This window comes from Felis catus, chromosome X (assembly GCF_018350175.1).
Source record: "Felis catus isolate Fca126 chromosome X, F.catus_Fca126_mat1.0, whole genome shotgun sequence".
Classification (NCBI taxonomy): Eukaryota; Metazoa; Chordata; class Mammalia; order Carnivora; family Felidae; genus Felis; species Felis catus.
The window spans coordinates 119,331,286-119,353,704 of record NC_058386.1 but is presented as its reverse complement, the minus strand read 5'-3'; the positions used below and the strand labels follow the sequence as shown (position 1 = coordinate 119,353,704).

At 45.2% G+C, this 22,419-nt stretch overlaps 1 long non-coding RNA gene across 2 annotated transcripts; it reads left to right on the top strand.

Annotated features, from left to right (window-relative positions):
- The first annotated feature begins 9 nt into the window (after positions 1-9).
- LOC123383397 lies at positions 10-22,188 on the top strand. Of its 2 annotated transcripts, none has more exons than XR_006593086.1 (3): positions 10-196; positions 13,015-13,955; positions 15,539-22,188. It is a non-coding gene; the product is annotated as an uncharacterized LOC123383397 (long non-coding RNA). The 2 variants fall into 2 exon arrangements; XR_006593085.1 differs by lacking the exon at positions 10-196 and having other exon boundaries at positions 11,289-13,278; positions 13,849-13,955.
- The last annotated feature ends 231 nt before the right edge of the window (positions 22,189-22,419 follow it).

Here is a 22,419-nt window from a genome sequence, read left to right as displayed (position 1 = left end):
GAGAGAGAATCCCAAGCAGGCCCCGTGCTGCCAGCGCACAGCCTGACACGGGGCTGTAGCCCATGAACTGCAAGATCACGGCCTGAGCGGAAGTCAGACGTTAAACCAACTGAGCCACCCAGACGCCCCGTGATGTCCATTATTTTACCGTGAATCCAGCCATGCTGTAAGACCCCCTTACTCCTGAACTTGGCAGGTATGTGAGCCGACGAGTTCTGCTTTTGCTGAACACCGTTTGGGTTGGTTTGCTTTCGTTCATGGCAAAGGGAATCCAAACTCCTATAAGAAACTCGTATTACAAACTCCTGTTATTTTGAAGGTGAAACATCCTAACTGTCACTTTTGAGTGGATTGTGATTGAAAGACCGTTTTGCACGTGTGTAGTAAGGTCTACTCTCTGATTCCCACTCCCTGAGGTGGCCTGCATCCACTTGTACTATGAAGGGCTATAGAAACTGCAGGGACTACTGTATCTTCCTTGAAGAACTTCATCAAGTTTCTTGCCTTGTGATTGCCTTGGCTTCATTCATTTGTAGCATGTATATAACCCACTTCGTGGCGATGCCTTCAGGATGAGATGAGATCGTATATGTAAGTGCTACTCATGCTCTTGTCCTCTTACTCCTGTGTTTCAGGATGCTCAGAGAGTCTAGGCCAGGCAGGACAGATTTTACCCCTTAGAGCAGCCCAGTTGCGAGGGACCAGGTCCTCATTTACCTGAGGCTCTTGCCGTTGAGTGCGTCTGGTAGGAGGAGGGAGAACGTGGTCTCTGCCAGGCGGCTCTTCCGGAGCACATAGAGCCACAGAGCAGGGGCACAGGCGTGGATGAGTAAATGGCAGCCCGATCTAAGGCTGGCACAGTGGAGGGTGGTCTGGCGGGGATGTGGGGGAGGGGAGGCGGTGGGCTGCCAGGGGAAACTGGGAGCATGTGGAATGGCAGAGGGAAGGAAGCAGGGAGTCCACCCGAGAGGAAGAAGGCCAGAGGGACGGGAATGAGAGGAAGGAAGAGCATAGAGAAGTAAATGAAGGCAGAGCACACAGAGTGGAGGGGACCCACTCCCTCAGGTTGTTTCAGCAGTGTAGTCACTCCGTGCGATCATCATGGACTTGAGGCTTGGCGGAAGGCGGGAAGAACTCCCAGGGGGTACAGAGCTGGACCTGACTGGCGATTAATATATAAATGTAAACTCTTTTGATATCATTATCAGTAATCGTTCTTTTTGTTTCTAGAACGCTTTTCTGTCAGTTCCGCATTTGCACAAAGATGGTGTCGTTCAGTCCCCACTGCATCTCCGTTAAGGAAGCAGGACTGGGATTAGGATCTCCATTTTGCAAGGAAGGGGCCAAAGGTTAATGTTTTACAAGGTTGCCTAGCTTGTGTGTGGTAGTTTTGGATCTTAGTTCGTCCTTCCTTCGGGTTTGTGGAACTGCCCTTCATTAAACATGGCCTTAGTCTCCATTGTTCCCTAACTGGTGTACCTGACCTCAGTCTCTTCCTCCCTCCAGGGTATCCTCTTCCCTGTGACTCAAATGGTCTTTTTTTTTTTTTAATTAAAAAAATTTCTTTAAATGTTTCTTTATTTTTGAGAGAGAGAGAGCAGGGGAGGGGAAGAGAGAGAGGGAGACAGAGGATCTGAAGCAGACTCGGCACTGATGGCAGCGTCCCATATGGGGCTTGAACTCCCAAACTGTCAGATCGTGGCCTGAGCTGAAGTCAGATGCTTAACCGAGTGAGCCACCTAGGCGCCCCCCTCCCGCAGTGGTCTTTCTAATCGCGCCGCTTCTCGGCTCAGACATACGAGTGGCTTCCTGTTGCCCGCAGAGTAAGGGCTGAAGTGCAACACTGCACTCAGTGTGTTCGTCATTTGCAGTCCATTGACCTTTCCAAGTTCGTTCTCAGACTTCGAATGCTGTGTTGTCCCCACTCACCACCCCCTGCTCCAGCCACGAAGGAGTATTAGTTTCCGAACACACCTTGTCCTTTGGAACCTCTGTACCTGGGATATGCTTTTTTCATTGCCAGAAGCATCACTCGTCCTCTTCGTTGTCTGCCAAAAATCCCATTCACCTGGGAACATCTGAAGAGTTGGCCTCAGCTGGAAACTCGCCAGATGTCACAGGCCGGTCACACAGGGTCATCACGAAGATCAACTTGCCTCTGCCCTTCTAAGGACACGATCTAGGATACTCTGGTACCTACGGTTGATAAAACCAGGCAGTTTCCCCATTGAAAGGGAGAGGAAGTACCACCCCCTACACACACCACCAGCGTGATTATCCAAAGAAAAATCTGAGAAAATGGTGTGTGTATATAGATGACATTAACTGGGGATCTTTTGTTTAAGAATCACCAGAAGAGCTCAGAAGAACAGAAGTTTGGTGCTTCCCTCAAGAATGTGAAAAGGCAGGGGATGTGGTCTCAGAGACCAAAACGTAGGTCTAGAAAACCGAGTGATAACAACGAATGGGTGACCTGGTAGCCAGTGATAACGATTTTACTGGGTAACTTTGCCAGCAGTGAATCCAACCCGGTAGGAGCTTTAATGTGAAGACTGGCAGAAAGCCAGCTCTTTCCTGCCTTATTTCCCCTTCCGTGTCGGTTGGCACCTTGGACGGGCTGCTGCCTGAGGTGGCGCAAGGGGGAAGGCACTGAGGCCGTATGACCAAGATTGGCCCTCTCAGGACCTGGTCCAACTGGGAGGGGATTTCTACCCAAACCAGTGTAGCCAGAAGCAGAACCTGAATCCCGGGTGAAGAGGCACCAAGAAGACCGTGCCCAGACATCTCGTCTGAAGTACAGTCAAAAGAGGCAGTGAGCGCAGAAGGTGTTTGGAAATCACGTGGATTGAAAATAATGGAATAGTTCAGAGCCAAGGCTGTGAACAGCAAGGGAGGACCTGAGTCCCTTCTTTGAAGCCTAGAGCAGTCACGAAGACCAGAGGGTAAACATCCCTAGGCATCCTTTGCCAGTTTTCATGCTGTAGCCTTTCCGTCATGAAATGGCCACTGGCCCCCAGACAGAGGGGCTAGGGTTTCATTGCTTCGGCCAGTTCTTCCGTTTGAAAACTGTCTGCCCTGTCATTATTGTTGAGTCAGGCTCAGCATGATTTGGACCGATTTGTAGTTGAATTTAGAAATCACTGATGGTTACTTTGAACTCAGAAGATCCTGCCCGCTGGGCCGCACTAGTTTTGTGGCCCGTCGGTCAGAAGGCAGAAACATCCAGAAAGCCAGGCCACACAGTAATGTTCTCTTTAATGTAATCGACAGAATTGATAACAACAGATTAGAGTTTCGTTATAATGTTTTCCAGGGTAACTGACAATCCACAGGAGCTTTCACGCTTGTTTCATAATGTGCAGTCTTTGTCAGAAGAAGCAGGTGGCATGCAGTTTAATACAAGCACATTTCTTCTTAGCAAACACTTTCCCCTCTGCCGGGAGTAATTCTGAGTTCAATTTAGCCTGACCACACCTGACCCAAGCTGGCATGATGGTTTTGATCAGAACGTGGATTCTGGTTTTCTTTTTTGTTTCTGTTTTTTTTGTTTTTGCCCCCAGCGCGTAGGAAATTAGAGGTAGATGCATTTTATTTTGCAGTCCTAGGTTATCTCACTTTGCCCTTGTTGATCAGTGTTCCCGCTCCATGTGTCTTAGAAAATCACAGTGTAGCAAGTAAAGAAAAAAGAGAAAGCTTTGAATAAATCATAAAATATACTGATCTGCAGTACAGTCGAGATGATATTAACACACTCACAATGACTTGTTTATCTCTGCTTTTTACACTGACGACCAGATCAGCTGCATTTAAAAATTTTTTTCTTTCCTTTCTATGCCGTTTTTGAACTTTCTTACTCTTTTTTCACTTAAATTCAAAGAGTTTTAGCATCAACCTCATTTTTCTTTGTCATTTTCATGTTGCCTTTAGAAAGAATGTTCCTCTTTGCAGGCTGAAGGTGTGAGGGGCTTGCACTGGGAGTCTTTGGGTTGGGATTTTTATTTATTTATTTATTTATTTATTTATTTATTTATTTATTTATTTATTTATTTTATTTAAATGTTTTAGTTTTTGACAGAGAGTGAAAGAGAGCACAAGTGGGAGAGGTGCAGAGAGAGAGGGGACAGAGAATCTAAAGTGGCTCTGCACTGACAGCAAAGAGCCCAATGTGGGCTTTGAGATCACGAACTGAGGCGAATTTGGACGCCAAACTGACTGAGCCACCCAGGCGCCCTTGTTTGTTTATTTTTTATTTTTTAATAACGATTTTTTCATGTTAATTTGCAGAGAGACAGAGTGCGAGCAGGGGAGGGACAAAGAGAGAGAGAGGGAGAGAGAATCTCAAGCAGGCTCCGGGCTGACAGTGGCAAGATGCGGGGCTCAGTCCCATGAACTGTGAGATCATGACCTGCGCCGAAATCAAGATAGGGACGCTCAGTTGACTGAGCCACCCAGGTGCCCTGGGACTTCCCAATTCCAATGTTCAGCCATGGTCTTGACAGGAGCAATTCTCTGTCTTCCTGTTGTTTACAGGTTCGTACCATCCTGAATAATCCTTTAAAGGGGGCACGGTATAATTCCACCTCTTGGCATCCTCGTTTCCGTATCTGAGAATAAGAGGGTTAGATGGAAAATCTCCTAAGTTCCTGGGTCCGCGACACCAGCTCTGGTCTCTCCTGGCGAGACAGCAGCTCGTACTGCCTTTATGCGGCGCTGCTATTTCCTCGCAAAAGTAATTGGGGCTCTGTATTACTTAATCACTGTAATTGTTAGAGCAGTGGGGCACCGTACTTCCTAAAGCGTCCAGACCCCTTTTCCAAGCGTTGGCATCTATACTCGGATCTGTGTGTACTGACTTGCATAGCTTGCCTCTGCAGCCACTCCAGGGAAGCACGTTTTCTTTTCAATGCTTATTTGTTCTCTGTCCCTTTTGTGTCTTTACAAGCTGCGTTTTACTTCTTTCTTGGGCTTTTTCTGACCTCTCTGAAGCTATCGCTGTGTCTTTGTTTTCTTCCTTGGGGATTTGCCCAGCCTCCACTTTGGGTCGTTCCCCCTTTTGATTGCCAGTGCCTCGCGCCGGGTCTGTTGTTGCTATTAGGAGCTGGGACGGAAAAGGAGGCGAGTTGCTGAGTGATGCAGCTGCCGACTGCCGTTAGTACCAGAACCCTTTGTCTTTAATATTCTTCATTTATGCCCGGTCCACGATGATGGCTCAGGTCCGGGGAAGTAAGCCTGGGATGCACTGCCAATTGCTCTTCATCCTACCTTGCTTGCGTAGTTTTTAAATCCCTTTCTTGCTCTCTATATGACCATGGATCTGGAGTCTAATATTCCCTCCTGTACTGCATTTCCTACCAAGACATTTTTTTTCCATTCATACTTTGTTTCCATTTTCAACCGCTCTGTGACCTTCTCACAGAGACGAGATTGGAAACGTGGCTTTTTTTCTCTTACCATTAGGCAGGTCTCTGCCTATGTGAGCCTGTTTCCTTCTACATAAAATGTGGTTGATGATACTTTTGTCATATTATCCACGGGAGGATTAAATGAGATGTCTGTGAAAATGCCTAGCACATTCCTGACACTTCGTGGGGTTCAGTAGGTGTACCTACCCCCCTCCCCTGTCCACTGCCTCCCCCTCTTTATTTTGCGACGTATACATAAGCACAATGGGTTGTTTTCATGGTTTTGCAAACCGTGTCTCTCCGTCGGGCCCGGAAGCTTTGCTTCAATAGGTTTTTCTAGCATATTCGGAAAGGCTTCCGTAGCCACCCAAGTAAAACTAGAGTCTGTTCCCAGAAGTCCGTTTGTGTCACCGGTTGCTATGGATACCGACGGCTCAGCCCGTATTACCTGGTTCTCCGTGGCTTCCCTAAACATGATAGACTTCCATGGACTAATTACTCCCTTCCAGTTCTTCTTCAGATACTCTTAATTCCTTTCTTCTACCCCTTGTATTCGGAAGGAAGCAGTCCTCGTTCCTCCTTTCCTCTCACGTTTTCTCAAGCAAACGCCGTCTGTCATCTTGCTTCCTGCGCCAACAAGCCACTCCACGTTCAGACCTCGGCACCTGGGCCGTTCATCAACTCTAGTTCACAGTATTTCAGGACCGTTGCAAAGTCTCGTCTATCCTTTCTCTGTTCGCTTTTCTTCCAAAGGCAGCTTCGGCTTCTGAGGCATCCTTCTTGCTGTCACGTGCTAGCCTTCCAGATTCCTAGCTCCGGTTCTCCCTCGGTGGCTCAGCTTCTCGGCCATAACCACAGTTGCCAACCATGTAGAATTGTCCACGATTCTCACGATCTCTGCGCATTCACGATGCCTCTTTTCCACCTAGTGAGAGCTAAACCTCATGCACTGGACTGTGCTCTTAATAGAGGGAGTGTAACTTTTTACAGTTCTCTCCTTATCCTACCCTTATCCCCAGTTCAGGAGACTCGGCGCTTCTAAAGACAGTTGCTGAAATGATTCCAGCCCTATCTGTATGTCACCTACTCTTCTTTTTTTTTTTTTTTGGTGTATCATTTTTTCCATGCAGTTCTATAAAGTTTACATTACGAGACAGAGTCCCCATACATCTTGGAGGCTGTACTCAGATACCTGCTGGGCAGACCTGATAGGAATACTGAGACTCAGAACCAGAAATTTCCTTTGAAATTTTCCAAGCCTGATCTTTCCTCTAGAGTAACACTCTGATTTTTGGTAAATGGTTATCTGACCTCTAGAGATTTCCAAGTCCTTTTTCTCATTTAGGTCCTTTTGGCCTATTCTAACTGGTGTAGAGTTTATTTGAATGTCAGGAAAAAATCTACCATATTACAATTTTCACCCAGTGAGCTAGGATCCAGTTTGTCCCTCTTGAATCACAGCCACTCCGTTCTTTTTGCATAATACTCCCTTAAATAGTTGAAGACATTAATATTGCCCCTGCTGATTTCTGTCTTTTCTGGACAGCTTCAGTTTTTCCATTGCCAAAGATTCCAGACTCTCTACCGTCCTGACCATTTACCACATTTACCTCCAGATGTAATCTAGCATGTCAGCATTTCAGAATGTGGAATTAAACACTAAGTCAAAGCATTAGGGAAGGCCTGGTCCTCACACAGTAGACTGTCATTTCTCTTGTTACGCATACGGTGCTTCTTCTGATGTAATGTAAAATCATAATCACTACTCAGCAATTTTGTCGCACTGTTGACTATTCTGGGCTTGCAGAAAATGATAAATCTTTAAAAACAACAGTTCTTGGGGGCGCCTGGGTGGCGCAGTCGGTTAAGCGTCCGACTTCAGCCAGGTCACGATCTCACGGTCCGTGGGTTCGAGCCCCGCGTCGGGCTCTGGGCTGATGGCTCAGAGCCTGGAGCCTGTTTCCGATTCTGTGTCTCCCTCTCTCTCTGCCCCTCCCCTGTTCATGCTCTGTCTCTCTCTGTCTCAAAAATAAATAAACGTTAAAAAAATTAAGAAAAACAGTTCTTGGTTGGTCAAATATCCTTATTTCCAGACTTAGGCAATACTACTGCTTGTTTTATTTCATTTTGGTCCAGTTACTGGGTTCACATTTAGTTATGTTAACTTTTGCATTGCTAAATTTACTGTTCTATCATTTTAGCCCATGGAGGTAATTTTGGATCCTGTTTGCTTTCATGTAAATTTAAAAAGAGTAACCTTCACAACTTGTTTTTATTTTGCGAAACAAATACCATTTTTGGGGGGGTATTTTTGTTTACGTCATTATATTGTCACAGTATGTTGCCGTCTGTCATACTTTATTTAACTTGGGAAAGCCTGTTTAAAGACTGCTTTTATAGACCTATAGGGATTAGACTCTCTTTTGAAAGCTCAACATTTGTGTCTGAAAGTAAAGTCAACCCACCACTTATAAACAACCTGCCACTATAGCCAAAACCTATGAAAGAAAAGAGAGGAGGTAGCATTCATAAAATCAGAATTGATTTCTTTTCACAAAACAGATAAACATGTCACCCAAATAACTAAAGTGCCAAGGAAGGATGTCTTGAGTCTGGCTCCAGACCCAATTAGTTTGAATCCCAGCTGTTTCATTCCCTTGGTGGGTCACATTGGGCCATTTGATTATCCTCTGTGTCACTTCATCTAAAAACGGTAGCCCCCCAGTACTGTGGAGGGGATTACGTGAGTTAATAGCTGTAGAAGAGCCCGGCCTCCAGATAACCTAGCATATAGTTGGTACTCACTGTGTGTTGTAGTGAACTAAACAGACTCTGTCTTTTCAAATTCATGATTCGTCATCACCTCCACGAAGCCTTGAGATTCCTCTCTGTTCTTGATATTTAAATTCCATTAGCACACTGCAATTTTTGTGTACAGTGATGAGCATACTCCCTGAAAGCCTCTCTCATTTACCCCCTATGTCCTGGACTGCACACACAGTTCCATTGGAATCAAATAGAACAATACCCGACAAGAGCAGATGCTGGTGTTGAGTACATTTCCAGGCTACAGAGTTCTGGCATATGGAGAGCCAATGTGAAAATGAAGGCTGACCTGATCTGAAAGGAAGGCTGTCTGCTAGAGGGAATCCTGGTGGGCTTTGGCTTGAGAATCTCCTAACCCATTTCTTGTCTCCCCAGTATACTTCGGAAAGGTGCCTTTGGACAGAAAGTGAGCAGAGGGGGTTTGCTCAGGTCAATGTCGTTTGGAAAACGTTTTGTTTTTATCCCTTGTGACTCACTTGTGCGTTTACCTGCTTTCAGCTGCTAGTGGCTGCTCCAAGCCTGGGCGGTTACCCATCACCCTCACAGCATTTTGACCTCTTATTGACCTCCCAGTTGAAGGTATAGTCCTCAAGCTGTGTGACCCCCTATACTTCTTGAGCGCAGCTCTTCAGTGGGAAATCCGTGTAACATGTAGGTAAGCCTTAAGGCCCTGGAATCAAACAAGGTCATCTAGATTTAAATATGGAGTGTGTTACCTCTGAGCCTCCATTTCTTCATCTGTAAAATGGGGATACTCACTGTGCTCGCTTTTAAGAGTTACCGTGATTGATTGGTGATTGATTGAAGTGATAATACGGTATCTGCTACGGAATAAGTACTCAATCACTGTTGTCACTGTTAGTATTTTACATAATTATCTTGTCTCCTACAACTTAGTTTTAGTTTTACTTCTGAAATAAAATGTATGAGCCACACCGGGGAGATTGGTTAGTATGTTCTTCAATTACCTTTTTTTTTTTGTTGGCTTGTTTTTAAGTTCAGAGAAAGACCGAGCACATGTGAGAGGAGGAGAGGGGCACAGGAAGAGAGGCAGGCAGGCTCCATGCTCAGTGCGGAGCCTGACACAGGGCTCGATCCTGTGACCCTGAGATCACGACGTGGGCCAAAATCAAGAGTCGATTGAGCCACCCAGGCGTCCCAGTTACATTTCTTAGATTTAAATTTTTGTTATTTTATTTTATTTTATTTTATTTGAGGGCGAGCGGGCATGTGAGTGAGGGAGGGGCAGGGAGGAAGGGAGACAGAGGATAGGAAGCACGCTCAGCACTGAGAGCGCAGAGGCGCCACGTGGGGCTCTAACTCACGAGCTGCAAGATCGTGACCTGAGCTGAAATCGAAGAGTCAGACATTCAATCGACTGAGCCACCCAGGCGACCCTCAATTACCTCCTTTTAAAAAAGAAATTAGTAATTCTTGTTCTCCCATGAGAAGATACGGTCCAAAATAAATTAATGAATGTATTTAATTAAGAAGAATAGACTGGCAGTAGCATCTGAGGTGGACAGGACCAGACAGAGGCTGAAGATAGGGAGAACTATTAGATCACTCTTGATTTTGTGTATGTGGCGAGAGGCAGTGGGGATGGAAAGAAAGGTGAGGATAAACCTAAGAGTTGCTGTTGGGTGAGCAAGACTAGAATAGCCGATTGAATTGAGGGAATCAAATGAACGCCAGTTAGAGCTCAGGTAATGGGGAAGATAGATATGCCAGTAAGAGATACAGAAACACCAGAAGAGGAGCGGCTTGAGAGTTAATGCATTTTGGCGTGTTGAGTTTCATGATCAGCATACACATGAATCCCGGGGCCGAGCGGAGGCTGGTGATTGCAGAGATGTTGTCTAGGACAAGTATGGAGAAAAGAGTGCAGAGGACATAGGGCTGAACCTTGGCTGGGCTACTGACCCAGATTTGGCTGGAGATAGTATATTTACTAAAGAAGTGGCAGGGTTCCAGAGACTTCTGTGTCCTGGTATCTAAGGGACGCTGGAGCTAAAGGAAGAACTTGCGATACTACAGAGATATCAAGGCGCTTGTGGGCCAGGAAAGGAAAGCATGGTTAGACTCCCTGTGCCAGGACTGGTGATGGGACAGGGAAGAGAGAGAGAAACTGGCAGTTGCCCAACGATGCACTGAATGTAAGGGGTACGTGTTTTGCGGTCAAGGAGAACTGGGCTCAGACCCGGGCTTTGTTGCTTGTGATGGGGCCATTACCTTCTTAGCCTCAAATGCCATTTCCGTAAGACATGGATAATAGAAGTACCTGTTCTGCAGGGTTGTTGTGTAGACTCAAGGAGATAGTCATGTAAAGCACATAGAAAGGTCCTTGATTTTCTGTAACCTCTCAGTAAATTGTTGGCATTTTCCTTGAAGACGTGGAGCATATATTCGACTCTGGTGGTTGTGACTTTCAGATGTCGGGCTGCAGAATGGACACTGGTGATCCAGGAAAAGATCCTTTGTGGATTGTGGCCTGGGCATCCCCTTCTACACACTAGGTGCATGTGATAGATGATGAGAAGAGAGGAAAGAGAAATGTAGCTAAAATTAAATTTTCTTACAACTGGAAGCCCACTGATCAATCCCTGAGGCTTGCAGAGTGTATGACCTTCCTCAAGGAACTCATGGCTGCCTTGATGTTGAGGTTTCATTACAGACTAAAAGCAATCTTAACAATATCTAGGCCCTCAAGGTCCTGGAAACCTTGCTTTCAAATTCCTTAGAGGCTTACATTATCCTTAACCCCCACTAACCAAAAAGTATATTATCAGTCACTTCTTACAATCCCAGCACAGTTCTTTTTTAAAAATTGTATTAGGGGTGCCTACTCAGTTGCTTGAACATCTGACTCTTGATTTTGGCTCACGTCATGATCTTGTGGTTCGTGAGTTTGAGCCCCGCTTCGGGCTCTGTGCTTGCTGTCCGTGCGGAGCCTGCTTGGGATTCTGTCTCCTTCTCTCTCTCTGCCTCTCCCCCACTTGTTCTCTCTCTCTCTCTCTCTCTCTCTCTCTCTCTCTCTCTCTCTCTCTCACAAAATACACTTAAAAAAGTCTTTTAAACGTTTTTTATTTATCTTTTTATTTAAGTCAACTCTACCCCCAGTGTGGGGCTCCAACTCATGACACCCTGAGTCACATGCTCTACTGACTGAGCCAGCCCAGCAGTCTTTCTGCTCTGGTTCCTTTCCCCCAGGCTGTAATGAAAGCACCATTTTGCACTGAAAACATCTCAAGATTTGTTTCTTGACCATTTGCTTGGTGGCCCCACGTCCTCAAACATCTTGCTTTTTAGGAAAATTCCTGAAATAGCCACTTACTCAAGTCTTCCACATTCTACATTAAATTTTAGTTTTGTGTTCATATTATTCCTGTACAAATACTGCTGTAGAGTTCATTCTTTTTTGTTTTAAGTTTATTTAAGTAATCTCTGCACCCACCATGGGGCTCGAAATCACAACCTCAAGATGAAGAATGGCACGCTCTTCTGACTGAGCCAGCCAGGCGCCCCTGAAGACTTTATTCTAGGCATTTTAGGTTTTCTCACGGTCACAAATAGCTCCTTTTTTTTCCCCCCACACTGTGCTTTCTGATGGAGTTTTGTTTGTCTGTAAGTAAAATACTGATTTTCTATATAGTTCATAGATTTGTTGCACTTAACAGATACCTATTTAACATTTACTTTGTGCCAGACATGTTCTAAGTTTTTAATTTTAAAGCTTTTTCTGTTCACTGCTGTGTCCTCAGGGCCTAAAACAGATAATGCCATCTGTGCTTTTGATATGGTGCATTGTTAGAGCACGCCAGAATCCTTAAGTGCTAGACGTTGCCAGGTAGATAAGGCAGGCCCATGCTCTGGGGCCCTTTCCTCCCTGGACACCGACCTGGGTTCTCGAGCTCCGGTTGGGCACCTGGACCTTCAGGCAAACGATTTGATATGACTTTGCCGCCAACTGGTGCAGGCTGGCCCTGGCAGGTACGCTCCGGGGACCATGGTGATGGACTGGCAGTGTAACGGCAGAGAGTAAACCTGGCTGGCTAGGTAGCAGGTTTCCTCATAGCCCTCTTCCCAGCAGTTCTAGAGTTTTCACAGAGGTTTAGGGCCGCCTGGGTGGCTCAGTCAGTTAAGCGTCTGACCCTTGATTTCGGCTGAGGTCATGGTCTCACTGTTTGTGAGTTTGAGCCCCCACACTGGGCTCTGTGCTGACAGGGTGGAGCCTGCTTGGGATTCTCTCTCTGCCTCTCTCTTTGCCCCTCCCCTGCTCACACGCTCTCTCTTTCTCTCTCAAAATAAATCAACTTAAAAAAAACCCATATATTTAAATAGCAAGTCTAGATACTGTCGGTGAATGTATTTTGTCAGACACACCCTTAACTGTGTACTCACTTAACGGCTTTCTTACTTCATCCCTGCTGGAATTCATAGAACTCTAAGTACGTATTGCATCTACTTCAAAAGGATGGCTGCCTTCCAAGAGTAACTGAGCAAGTCCGCTTGTGATCAGTAACCATCCTCTGGGAAACAAAGCTGTCTCTGGCCACCTATGCATGTCCATTTCACAGGGGTTTGTCGCAACTCTTGGCTTAAAACACTCTTGGATCTTGCAACTGAAGACCAACATGCTTTCCTCCTTTCAAACTATGCTGGGTCCATCCTAGTCAAAATTTTTATGTTCTAATATTTTACAGTTCTAAACGTAAAATTTAAAAACCGTTAGGCTGCATCGTTTGGTTGTATAGGGGCAGAAAACTTTTCCCTTCTTCTCTTGTAGGTTCTTTGGCTGGTTTAATAATTAATTGACACAAAACAGATCAACAGAAGAAAAACATACAACATTTTAAAATTAAATCTAATTTTGCACCCTGAAGAATGTAAAACTCAAAGAAGTGACCAAAGCAAGCAGCTTTTAGACAAAGAAACAATACATTTGGGAAGAATTGAGAAGACAAAGAAATTTGGATTTGGGTAGTAAATTAGTGAGGAAATAACAAGATTTGTTTATATAGCCCTCTCTACCCTAACTTCGTTATTTCGGGTAAGAATGCCTTCTATTCTCCTGATACAAAGAGGATACTTTTCACATGGCATATTTATTTCTTGCTTTCAGGGGAACAAAGGAGGATCAGAGTGTTCTTCTTGCACTGGTTGTTTCCTAAGTAACTTTATTTCAAAATAACCAATGTGCCAAAATGGCATATTTTGGGGTGGCGGAGTGCGCTCCCCTTCAGTTGTGTGGTGTGTAAAAGTGACACTTTGCACACTTTATCACCGTGTCCTGCTGTTTCTCCAGCACTTCTTCGTTAATACACGTTCTGATGACCTCACAGTCAGCGTGTGAGCCCGGACCTCATTGGGCCAATTATTTCAACTTTAAAATGCCAATGAGTGCTTGGTATGGTAAATGTCTTTCATTAGCCTTGCCTTTTCAAATTTTATCAGAATACGTACGTATGCGTGTCTACTTCGGGATGAATGAACACCACTTTGTCAAATGTGAAGACATTTGTGCGTGAGACTTTAGTGCAATTACCGTAAAATGTACATTAAGCTTAGGGAAAAAAAAAAAACCACGCTTCATTAACAAATATCAAATGTTCCCTTTCAGTAATTGTTGGTTCGAAACCTGGAGGGTTCCCACGTGAAATCTGAAACTGGCCTCCATATTCGGAGGGCAAGGATGGATGGAAGCAAGAGGCAGGCCACTCCAGATCGGTAGGTGGCAGGTTTAACCAGCAAGAGGACTTATTATAAGACTCGTCTTAGGCAGCTGTAAAATGAGTACATCTTCATGGCCCGCCCAGAATCCTAAAGGTTTACGTGGGGGCTCTGTCATGTCTACTGTCCAGGCGGGCTCCCCGCCACCTTCTTCTCTCAAGGTTGTCTTCCTTGAAAACCGCTTCCACCGCGGGGAGGGAGAGGGTGAGGAGCCGTCAGTTGCCCGTTTCCCAGACCAGCTCACAGGTCGACCAGAGGTCATGTTCTCTCGATGACCTTCTCCAGAAAGGAATAGGAATACACATCTGTTCATTCAGGTGTCTTCTTGTATGACTTAGGAAATATTTGTAGTTTTCCTTATAGGATTCTAACAACTCAATAGGATTGTTCTTGTGCATTTGATTTTTTTTCCTTTCACGTATGACTGTATACGTGATCGTATATAGGACTTACATACGTGATATGTGCGTATAAATGAAGTATGTATTATTATACATTAATATTCTGTATTCTTGGTCTACAATTGGTTTCTACCTACCTGATTTCACTAAGTAGTTTTCATAGTGTGTTATTTTGGTTTTTCGATTCAGAGAATATCCCCTAGGAATTTGCATTTTGTTACTCAAACGAAGTGGCTACCGTCCACTTAGAGATTTTTAAAAAGCTTTTTATCCCTCTCTCTCTGCCCCTCCCCCGTTCATGCTCTGTCTCTCTCTGTCCCAAAAATAAATAAACGTTGAAAAAAAAATTAAAAAAAGGGGGCGCCTGGGTGGCGCAGTCGGTTAAGCATCCGACTTCAGCCACGTCACGATCTCGCGGTCCGTGAGTTCGAGCCCCGCATCAGGCTCTGGGCTGATGGCTCAGAGCCTGGAGCCTGTTTCCGATTCTGTGTCTCCCTCTCTCTCTGCCCCTCCCCCGTTCATGCTCTGTCTCTCTCTGTCCCCAAAATAAATAAACGTTGAAAAAAAAAATTAAAAAAAAATAAAAATAAAAAGCTTTTTATAGATGAGATCCCACCTTCTCATTCCCACGGAGTGCTACACGTGCCCGGGTGGGATGACCGAAGCCACAGCCTCTCCCAAATCAAACGCCAAATGCCCGGGAACACGTTTGGTCGTGGTGAACGCCAACACTGCCCTCGGCGGGCCTTAAATCGCAAGTGTTCGAGGGACAGGTCACCCAGCACTCACATACTAGAAGGGGAGTGGGTTTTGGATACAAAAACAGTGACGTTACTGGTAAGTCTCGGCTTTAGAACTGGAATCCTGTCTTGGTAATGTCACCCCTCGGCCTGTTGGTTGGTTTACAGTGGAGCAGAGTACAGCAGGCCCTCGAACGACAGGTTTGAACCGTGTGGGTCCTCTGACGTGTGGCTTCTTTTCACTATGGTACAGTAGTATTTTCTCTCCCTTACGATTTTCTTCACGTTTTCTTCCCTTTTACTTTATGGTAAACATACACTAATACATACGATACGCAAAACATATTTTAAAATCCACTGTGTTGTCAGTAACTTATTCAAGGGTCAACTGTCTTTTCAAGTAGGTTCACTCTTTATTTTTCTTTATTTTTTTTTGAAGGTTCACCCTTGATCTGTGTGCGCACTCTGCCAGGGAGGTGGTGTCATGATTACATCTGTTGCATGGGCGGCCGTGGTCAAGGTTCCAGAAGAGAATCCTCAGAGCGCAATGGAAAAAGCACTCCATAAATCCTCACAGCCCTTCTGTGTAGCAGGTATCATTTTCTTCCTGATTCGATGAAACATTAAAATTGGAGCTCTTCAGGTAGTAGAGTAAATATGGGACATTTGTTTCCCCACAATTTTAGAATTAAATTATTTTGACGAGAGGAGTTACGCTGCTCAAATGCCTAGAGAAAGAGTACAAAGATTTAAAAGGCCTTTGAGGATTTCTGGAGCCTCTGCTCCCCGCCCCCCCCCCAGTCCCCCTTTAAGGCATCCGTTGTTAAAGCCGATCTGATAAGCAAAGTTACTTACGTATGTGCATATGCACAACCACACCTCTTAATTCCGCCCTGCTTCTTGCTATACCCTCATTTCCACCTCAACTCTTGGGGAGACAGCGCATCTATACCGGCACACAGGTAATCTTTAAGAATTCTTCCTTTTTAAAAACAGCGGTCAGGCTCTGTATTTGAACTTCTCTAATTTTTGTCGTCTTACTTGAGATGCGCTATAGAAATCCTGCAGACCAGCGATTGTAGCTTTACAGGCATACCTCGGCGGCGGTATTGAGGTATCCTGACCACCCACGATAAGCAAATCTCGCAATAAAAAGAGTCCGATGTTTTTGGTTTCCCGGTGCACGTAAAAGTTACGTTTACTCTATACTGTAGCCTAGTGAGTGTGCAGCAGTATTCTGTCTAAAATAATGTACATACCTTAATTTAAAAAGACTTCACTGCTCAAAGTGCTAATAACCATCATCTGAGCTTTCAGTGAGTTGTAACGATTGATCACAGATCACCGTGACAAATGGAACAATAATGAAAAAGTTTGAAATATTGTGAGAATTACCAAAATGTGACACAAAGACCCAGTGAGCAAGTGATGTTGAAAAAATGGCAGTAACAAACTTGTGTGATGCAGGGTTGCCACACACTTTTAGTCGGTAAAAACCACAGCGGCAGCACACACACACACACACACTCCGCAGTATCTGTGATGTGCAACAAAGCGAAGTGCGGTAAAACGAGGCACGCCTGTATTCCATTTTGAAGTGCAGCGTTCTAACCTGTGTATAACGTATTGAGTGTCAGTTGAGAATTGCGGATTTAACAGTTCAGTTTTTCCACAAATATCTAATTTCCCCGGCAGCATTTTATCTTCGACTTCTTTCCGACTCCGTCAATACTCGACCCAAATCCATATAGTTTGAATTTGGTAGTTTTATAACTCCGTTTTAGTATCTAGGATGAGAAATGTCTCTCGTTGCCCCTTAATTTCACTTTATGAATGAGTTCCCCAAAGCTGAGCTGCCACTAATAGACAGGTGGCTGTTTAAATTTGAATTTATTTTAAACTAAATAAAATTGAATTTCACTTCCACACTTAAAAGCCACTTGTGGCTAGTGGCTGCTGTCTCGGGCAGCGCGAATGTAGCGTGTTTTTGTCACTGCAGAAGGTGCCCTTGGCCAGCACTGCCCTCAGTGTCACATACTTTGGGATTTTTTTAGTATATTTACTGCTCTCAACTGCAAAGGAGATAAAAATCGGCATCTTCAATAACTGAGTCTTGCCATACGGAACTGTGGGTCTATTGATTTGAGGTTTTGTTAAATTTCCTCAGCATCGTTTTGTAGCTGTTTTTTTTTTTCTTTTTTTTTTTTTTTTTCTGTAGCTTCTTGGTACTTTTATAATTACTGATGTGCTCCGTTTCCAATCTGGACAGATTCACCCCTGCGTAGGCAACCTGACTATCCCCGCTTAGGGGAGGGCCCGTACTGATGCCCGAATCTAGTGTGGACACGATGGGCACTTCCAGCCCAGAACTCCCCGGGCTCAAGCCTGCCTCCCAGTAGTAGGACTGCCGGCACGCACCGCCCTTCTGACCTTATCGTTACTGCTATTATTCTTATTATTAATTGGTCCTTACTGCTCTTGGCATTTACTGTTCAAAGAGCAGGTGTTCACTGATTTGTAGAGAGGAGAGAATTTGAGACCTAGAGAAATGGAGGGACTTGGTAAAGGCACACCATGAGCTCCCATGTATTTCGTTACGTGTGTTCGTTGATACTTTCCTTGAAAAATACGACTGTTGGACGTTCTAACTGGCGGAATGCCGCAAAGGCTGACGAGCGGATCCTGAGCGGTCGCCCCCAGGCTGGCCGTCCCTCCACTGCCCCTCTCCGGTGTGATTTGGTGCCCCTGTCTGGCCTTCCAAGCAGCGCCCCGCAGCTCTTCTCCGGCCTTCCCGAGCTGGGAAACACACCCGCAAGGGCAGATGTCCTCCTCTCTGCCCCTCGTCGCAGTGGGGGCGCCTAGTCCTGCACATGGCTTCTGCAGCTGGCTCTCATCTCTCAGGAGAACCCCATGGACATCCCTCCAGGGGCACGTTTTTATGCCTCATGTTTTATTCCTAACCTTTTGCGGTTTTGTACGAATCTCAATATTCGTTCTAGTTGTGAAAAATGCTGGTGGTGTGTTGATCGGGATTTTGCATTAAACCCGTAGATTGCTTTGGGTGGTGTAGACATGTTAACAATACACTTCGTGCTTTACTGTGTAACTTCTGATCCTGTGTAGAATTTTTTTAGACTTTTCTGATAAAAAGTTTTTGGATTTTTTTCGACTTTTCTGATAAAAGGTTTCTGGATTTTGGGGGACATTTTAGTGAGATGTGAGGATTAATTTATCCCCTGGTGCCCGAGCGTCACCCACAAACGTCCAGTTTGCCCTGTGTCAGATGAGCTGTTGATTCTGATCCCAGAATCTGCGTCTACACCCAAGCCTCCCAGGAAACAGTTTAAATGTCTTCATTTTACAGCATCATTTGCTGTGGCAAATGGCCCTCATTCCTCTGCTTCTGTGGGGTAATTTCTGGAAATTTTTCCCCGATTGATCGTTGCAGGTGAGCTTTAATGTTGTCTGGTGCCATGATTGTTGGAAAGGCGATGCCTTCTGTAGAATTTCTGTTGAGCACAGTAGACCCCCGCCAGACAGGGCCCTGCACGTTCGTCCGCTGGTTTCAAACTCCCAGTGCGAGTTTTGAGGATTTCTTCATTCACGTTCTGGACAAATGTCAGTTGTGTTTTACTAGAATGTCTGCATTCGCCTCTGCTGTTGTGAAGACCTGTCTGCAGTGCTCAGTGCTTGGGGAGTGCTCATCTGCCTGTTTCCCCAGTGGGCCTTGCTGACCCATCCTTGGAGTCGTTAGGGCTTTTCATTCTATATCCTTGAGTTTTCAGGGGATAATTGTATCTTTTATGTGGGATGCACTGCAAAACTTGAACCGTGACAGAATCTGTGTCTTCACCAACAGAGGAGGGCTGTATGGGGCCAACACGGTGCCTCGGATTGCGGCCCAGCCCGGAGGGGTCCCCCGGCTTCCACTGCTGTCCCCCTCTCTTTGCACTTGGGCTTGTAGCTCCTGGGCGGACATCGTAGGGGCCTTTCCGCACAGGAATGGCACCGAGAAGGTCCCCGCCACCAGCACCCCCAGGGTTGTCCAGACACCCGTGTGAAAAAGAATGGTCTTGAAGACTTGATGATGAAATCAAGCCTCGAAGGGGCTTATTTCAGGTATTCCCAGCCTGGTAAGGTGGGTTCTTAGTAAGAGAGCACGGATGTAAAGTGTTTAGTTAGACCTAGAAACAGTGCTATGATCACAGTGCCGGTTCCCGATTTACAAAACTTGCCACATTGGCTGGCTCACTTTGTCCTCATGATGAAAACGTACAAAGTGGTAATACAATACTATTACGTGTGCACGTGGTAGATTTAGGTAATTCACAGCATATAAATGTGTACATTCAGCAGAGTATGAGATCATCCTCGTCAGAACGCTTCCTGCAAGGTCCGAGTGTTCAGCAGACGTTGGATAGTGCGTGTTTCTCCTAACTCCTCTCTCTTCCTTTCTTCCAGGCTCTTCCCGCCCCCCCCCCCCCCCGCCGGCTTCTCATCTCCCTTTCCCGAATCTCCCTCTCTTAGCTTTCTCTTCCTTCCCTCTCCTAACTTCTCTCCCATTTCCCACCCCCCACTTCCCTCCCAAAGTCCCCCCCACCCCCCTTCCATATTCTGCATTCGTAGCCTAGTGCCTCTAGTAACGTGCAGTTGTCCACAGTCAAATCTATACTATTGAAGGTACACTAGGCGTGCTTTCGGGCTTTTAAGGTAATCATTTTATTCTTTATTTGATTTCAAGATTTTAAGCTCATGTGAGATGCAGTTGTTTGGATCAGAATGAGAATTGCAGTCTACTTTTCCCTCCCAATATAGAACTTGCTCATTATCCTTCGAACCCTACTTTCTTCACCTTGAACTCTCTAAACTCTTGAGCCCTTAACCACACCACCCTATTCTTTCTTTTTTTTTTTTTTAAGTTGATGTATGTGAGATAGCACACAAGGACTGGGGGAAGAGGCAGAGGGAGAGAGAGAATCCCAAGTAGGCTCTACGCTCGGTGCGGAGCAGGATATGGGGCTCGATCTCGTGATCCTGTGATCATGACCTCAGCCAGTCACCTCCTGAGCCACCCAGGCGCCCCCTCGCTTGCTTGTGTTCTTTCTTTTTTTTCCTAAAGTAAGCTCTACACCCGACATGGGGCTCAAACTCCGTGACCCTGACTCACCCTGACGTCAAGCGTCACGCGCTCTACTGGCAGAGCCAGCCAGGCCCCCCCCAACTTATTCTTACTTGTAGCAGGCGGTGCCGTTTCTTTGTTTCTTTTTCACCTCGCATGGAGATTTTTCGTACAATTTCGAGTAAATCATGAGTTAATTTGGGAGAAATTATTTAGAGTACTGACGCTCCCCACCCAGACTCAGGTGTATACGTCAATTTAATTAACCCACCTTTTAGAACCTCTGTAAATCCTTCCGGTATATGAATCCTTCATAGAGGTTCTCTACAGTCCCTGTTAAGATTCTAACCAAGGAATTTATTTTCTACATTTTTTCCTCACCCCGGTGTGTGGTTCCATGATCACATTTTCATTTGATCATCATTGCTATATAGAGAAGTCACTGCTGTTCTTAAGTGTTATGTGTGTATGGGTTTTTTTTTTGGGGGGGGGCTTTCTCTCCAGTTCTCAAAACTTTGCAGTTGATTCTCTCGCTCCTTGTGGTTTGCTAGCAATAGAATTTTGGAGTCTGCTGTGCCACAAGAGCCAACCCCCAAACCGTGTCTCCTGATCGTAGGAGCTGTAGAGTAGTGTACTGGCAAAGCCAGGCAGGGTTCCCGCTTTCTGGACCAGGATACCCTGTAGAACCTCTGCTCGGAGACCTGGCCGAGACCTGACCTAGACTCGACCGTATCCTCAGGGAAATAATTCCTGGAGCTTTGAAGCTGCAGCTCAAGTACTGCTCTGATAGCCATGTGCAACCCAAAGTCACTAGGGGTCTCTAGGTAAAAAGAACAGAGCTTGAACTTTTGGGATTGAATTCAGCTAGTTAGCATAAAACCTAATTCCTGCTACAAAGGAATGTAGTTTATACTTAGGAAAGGGAGAGAGAGAGATGGGTAGGTTACTGTTACCTAAGAAATAACCAAATGTTACGATGATTAGCCCAGAAGTTCATGTGCTGCCTTGCAGGTGACAAGATGACTTTCACGTATTGTGCCTCTTTTCATTCCAAATGTGTGATAGGAGTAATAATTTTGTTTTTGATGGTGTTTGTGGGGCGGGACAGAGATTTAAGAATGAGTATAAAGGCCCAGCCCTCTCTGACCGCTACATCAGCATACCCTCAATGTTAATTGCTAATTAGGGTATGCATAAACATCTCCAGTTTTAGAAATGGGGAATCTGGGGGACTTGGAGAGAGTAAGAAGTATGTTTAAGGTCTTACAGAGATTTGCACTGGTTTGCTTTCAATTTTTTCTTGATTTTTTTTCCTGTCAGTTATAAATTAATTTTTGCATATTAAGTATGAGAAGCAAGACACATCAGGAAAAAAACTTCTCTTCCTGCCGTCCCCACTCAGAATAACACTCCCGATTTCGATGGTAAACACTCAGGAACGTTTCCACAACTTTTTTCGTACTGAAGCAAACACATTGTTCTCCACAGATGTGCATGGATAGATCTTTCTATGTATCTGATTATGGTTCTATATGTATTTTGTGTTGCCCATTTTTTCCTACGTAAATGGGATTACGGTACATATATGGTTCTACAGTAATGTTGTTCTCACCAATACCTCATTGACCTGCCTTGTATCAGTAAGTTTTGGTCATTATATCTTCAAATTCAACTTTTGAGTTTCCTTGAGGCGAGGCGGGGATAGTTGCTCCAGTTCTTAAGGAAGAGGAGAGAACAGTTGTGGGGGGACGTGGTGAGCCATAGGTGAGCGACTCGGTTGAGGGGTGCGGAAGATCACAGAAAGGCCTCTTTCTAAGGCAAGGGTTTTGCTTGCATTTTATCCTGAGTGATGAGAAGCTATTGAAGGATTTTGAGTAGAAGATAAGCTTGTTCTGACTTTAATTTAATTTATTTTAATTTTATATTTAATTTTATATTTAATTTTATTTTATATTTTATTTTATTTTAACATTTACTCACTTTTTTTTTTCAACGTTTATTTTTGGGACAGAGAGAGACAGAGCATGAACGGGGGAGGGGCAGAGAGAGAGGGAGACACAGAATCGGAAACAGGCTCCAGGCTCTGAGCCATCAGCCCAGAGCCCGACGCGGGGCTCGAACTCACGGACCGCGAGATCGTGACCTGGCTGAAGTCGGACGCTTAACCGACTGCGCCACCCAGGCGCCCCTAACATTTACTC